Source organism: Enhydra lutris, unplaced genomic scaffold (genome assembly GCF_002288905.1).
Source record: "Enhydra lutris kenyoni isolate GAN:26980312 unplaced genomic scaffold, ASM228890v2 scaffoldscaffold103, whole genome shotgun sequence".
Classification (NCBI taxonomy): Eukaryota; Metazoa; Chordata; class Mammalia; order Carnivora; family Mustelidae; genus Enhydra; species Enhydra lutris.
In genome coordinates, this window is record NW_019154187.1 from 288,745 (window position 1) to 293,697 (window position 4,953).

Below are 4,953 nucleotides of genomic sequence, written 5' to 3' on the forward strand. Positions count from 1 at the left end.
TAGCAACAGCAATCAGACAACAAAGAGATTTAAAAATATTCAACATGGCAATGAAGAAGTCAAACTCTCTCTCTTCACAGATGACATGATACTTCATATGCAAAACCCAAAGACTCCACCCCCAAACTACTAGAACTCATACAGCAATTCAGTCATGTGGTAAGACACAAAACCAATGTACAGAAGTCAGTTTCTTTCTTATACACTAAAAATGAAAATACAGAAAGGGAAATTAGAGAATTGATTCCATTTACTATAGCACCAAGAACCATAAGATACCTGGAAATAAACCTAACCAAAGAGGTAAAGCATCTGTGCTGGAGGAACTACAGAACACTCATGAAAGAAATGGAAGAAGACACAAAAATATGGAAGACCATGGCATGCTCCTGGATTGGAACAGTAACCATGGTTAAAATGTCTATACAGCCTAGAGCAATCTATACTTTCAATGTCATTCCGATCAAAATACCACAAGCATTTTTCAAAGAGCTGGAGCAAATAATCCTAAAATTTGTATGGAATCAGAAGAGAACCCTAAATGCTAAAGAAATGTTGAAAATGAAAAACAAAACTGGGAGCATCACGTTGCCTGATTTCAAGTTTTACTCCAAAGCTGTGATCACCAAGACAGCAATGTACTGGCAAAAAAACCAACATATAGACCAGTTGAACAGAGTAGAGAGTCCAGATGTGGACCCTCAACACGATAGTCAAATAATATTGGACAAACAGGAAAAAATATCCAGTGGAAAAAAGGCAGTCTCTTCAATAAGTGGTGCTGGTAAAATTGGACAGTTATGTGTAGAAGAATGAAACTCAACCATTCTCTTACACCATACACATAGATAAACTCGAAACGGATAAAAGATCTTAATGTGATACAGGAATCCATCAGAATCCTAGAGGAGAACATAAGCAGTAACCTGTTTAACATGGGCCACAGCAACTTCTTTCAAGATATGTCTCCAAAGGCAAAGCGAAAATGAATTTTTGGGACCTCATCAAGATCAAAACCTTCTGCACAGCAAAGGAAACAGTCAACAAAACAAAGAGGCAACCCACGGAATGGGAGAAGATATTCGCAAATGACAATACAGTCAAAGGGCTGATATCCAGGATTTATAAAGAACCCCTCAAACTCAACACACAAAAAACAGATAATCATGTCAAAAATTGGGCAGAAGACATGAACAGACACATCTCTAATGAAGACATACAATTGGGTAACAGATACATGAAAAAATGTCCATCATCATTAGCCATCAGAGAGATTCAAATCAAAACCACATTGAGATACCACCTTATACCAGTTAGAATGGCCAAAATTAACAAGAGAGTAAACGTGTGTTGGAGAGGATGTGGAAAAAGGGGAACCCTCTTAGACTGTTGGTGGGAATGCAAGTTGGTGTAGCCACTTTGGAAAAAGTGTGGAGATTCCTTAAGAAATTGAAAATAGAGCTTCCCTATGACCCTGCAATTGCACTACTGGGTATTTAGCCCAAAGATACAGATGTAGTGAAAGAAGGGCCCTCTGTACTCTGATGTTCATAGTAGGAGTGGCCAAATTCGCCACACTGTGGGGAAAACAATGATGCACTTCAACAGACGAATGGTTAAGGAATATGTGGTCCACATACACTATGGAGAATTATGCCTCCATCAGAATGGTTGAATACCCAACTTTTGTAACAACAGGGACGGGACTGGAAGAGATTATGCTGAGTGAAATAAGTCAAGCAGAGAAAGTCAATTATCATATGGTTTTGCTTATTTGTGGAGTATTAGAAATAACATGGAGGACATGGGGAGATGGAGAGTAAAAGGCAGTTGGGGGGAATTGGAGTGGAGATGAACCATGAGAGACTATGGACTCTGAAAAACAATTGGAGGGTTTTGGAAGGAACGGTGGTGGGAGGTTGGGTGAGCCTGGTGGTGGGTATTACGGAGGGCAGGTATTGCATGGAGCACTTTGTGTGGCACATAAACAATGAATTGTGGATCACTGAAAAGAAATTAAATGAATAAATAAAAATAAAGAATAAAAATAAAAATAAAACAAACACTGTATTTTGAGACATATAAAAGGGCAGTATAAGAAAGGGGGACAACCCAACAAGAAGATATAACAATTGTAAATATTTATGCACTCACCACATTAGCACCAAATACTAAAAACAGTTAATGAACAACATAAAGGACATACCAGAAATAGTACGGGACTTTAACACTGTACTTATATCAGTGAATAGATCATCTAGACAATGAATTTTGGAACACTGATAAAATAATAAAATTTAAGAAATAAAAATCAACCAGTCTGGGAAAAGCATAAATGCTTGGTTAAATAACATGATACTCAATAATGAATAGGTCAACAAAGAAATCAAAAATAAAGAAGAAATGACATGGAAACAAATGAAAATGAAAATACAGCAGTCCAAAATCTTTGGGATGCAGCAAAAGTGATTCTAAAATGGAGGTTCATAATACTGCCATCCTACCTCAAGAAAGAAGGGAAATCTCAAATAAACAACCTAATGTTACAACTAAAGGAGCTAGACAACAACAACAACAACAACCAAAATCCAAACCCAGCAAAAGGAAAGAAATTATTAGATTAGATTAGTATAGATTAGACTAGAAATAAAGGATACAGAAAAAAAAGAAAGAAAGAAAAGAAAAGAAAAGAAAAGAAAAACCCATAATAGGTCAGATCAATGAAACCAGGAGCTGGTTCTTTGGAAAGTTTAACAAAAATGATAAACCACTAGCCAGACTCATTAAAATAAAAATGTTGGGGAGGGAGAGAAAGTGACAGAGATAGAGAGACAGAAGACTCAAATAAAATTGCTAGGAAAAATAGTAGTCAACACCACAGAAATATAAACCATTTTAAGAGATTATGAAAACCTTCAAGCTAAAAAGCCAGACAACCTAGAAGAAGTGGATAAATTCCTAGGCACATATAACCTACAAAAACTGAAGCAGGAATAAGAAAACTTGAATAGACCAATAACCAGAAAAGAAATTAAATCAGTATTCAAAAACCCCAAACAAACAAAATACAGGACCAGATGGTTTCATAGGTCAATTCTACCAAACATTTAAAGAAGACTTAATAACTATTTTTCTCAAACCGTTCCAAAAAATATCAAAGAAAGAAAATTTTCCAGACTCATTCTAGGAAGCCAACATTACCCTGATACCAATACTAGATAAAGATACCACTAAAAAGGAGAACTATATGCCAATATCCCTGATGAGCATATATGGGGAAATCCTCAACAAAATACTAGGAAACCAAATCCAACCATACATTAAAAAAAAAGTAATCCACCACAATCAAAAGAGATTTATTCCCAAGTGGCAAGAGTGGTTCAACATTCACAAATCATTTGATGTGATACATCACATTAGTAAGAAAATGGGTAAGAATAATATTATCATTTCAATTGATGCTAAAAAAGCATTTGATAAAGCACAAAGTCCCTTCATGACAAAAATCCTCAAGAAAGTAGGTTAAGAGGGAACATATCTCAACATGATAAAGGCCATTTATGAAAAATCCTCCATGGGGAAAAACAGAGCTTTTCCCATAAGTTAAGGAGTAAGATGAGGACTTACCAGTTTTCTTCAACATAGCACTGGAAGTCCTAGCCACAGCAATCACACAACAAAAATCAATAAAAGGCATCTAAAAGAAGAAGTCAGACTTTCACTATTTGCAGATGACATGATACTCTACATAGAAAACCTGAAAGACTCCACTAAAATCTACTAGATCCAGAAAATGAATTCAGTAAAATTGCAGGATACAATCCATGTGCAGAAATCTGTTCCATTTGTATACACACCAATGATGAAGCAGCAGAAAGAAATTTAGAAAATATTTACAGTTGCACCAAAAACAATAAGATACCTTACCAAGGATGTGAAAATCTGTACCCTGAAAACTGTAAAACACTAATGAAAGAAACTAAAGACAACACAAAGAAATGTAAAATATTCCATGATCATGGAATGAAAGAAGAAATGTTAACATGTCCATACTACCCAAAGCAATCTACACATTTAATGCAATCCCTATCAAAATGCCAGCAACACTTTTCAAAGAACTCAAACAAACAATATTAAAATTTGTATCGGACCAAAAAGATCCCAAGTAGCCAAAGCAATCTTAAAAATGAAGAACAGTTTTGGATGCAACAAAATCTCAGGTTTCAAGTTATACTACAAAACTGTAGTAATTGAAAACAGTATGGTACTTGCACTGAAATAGACACATAGATCATTGGAACATAATAGAAAGCCAGGAAATAGAACCACAATTATGCCATCAATTAATCTTCAACATGGGAGGATAGAATATGTAATGGGAAAAACATAGTTTCTTCAACAAATGGCGTTGATAAAATTGGACAGCAACATGCAGATGAATGAAACTGGACCACTTTCTTGTACCATACACAAAAATAAATTCAAAATGAATGAAGGACCCATATGTGAAACAGGAAACCATAAAATTACTACAAGAGAGTACAGACAATACTTCCCTGAGATCAGCTATAGCAATATATTTCTAAATATGTCTCTTGAGGCAAGGGAAACAAAAGCAAAAATAAACTATGGGGACTACAACAAAATGAAAATCTTTTGCACAAAAAAGGCAATTAAAAAAGACAGAGCAGTGTGGAGTCTGTTTCAGATTCTCCCACCTGCTCTCTCTTTGTCTCTGTCTCATTTAATAAATAAATATTTTAAAAATGTTAATTCAGAATATGAGGAAGATGGCGGAGAAGTAGCAGGCTGAGACTACTTCAGGTAGCAGGAGATCAGCTAGATAGCTTATCTAAAGATTGCAAACACCTACAAATCCAATGGGAGATTGAAGAGAAGAACAGCAACTCTAGAAACAGAAAATCAACCACTTTCTGAAAGGTAGGACTACTG

General features: G+C 35.4%; 1 pseudogene; it reads left to right on the plus strand.

Annotated features, from left to right (window-relative positions):
* The first annotated feature begins 3,427 nt into the window (after positions 1-3,427).
* LOC111139365 overlaps positions 3,428-4,953 on the plus strand; it is a 5,317-nt pseudogene continuing 3,791 nt past the window's right edge.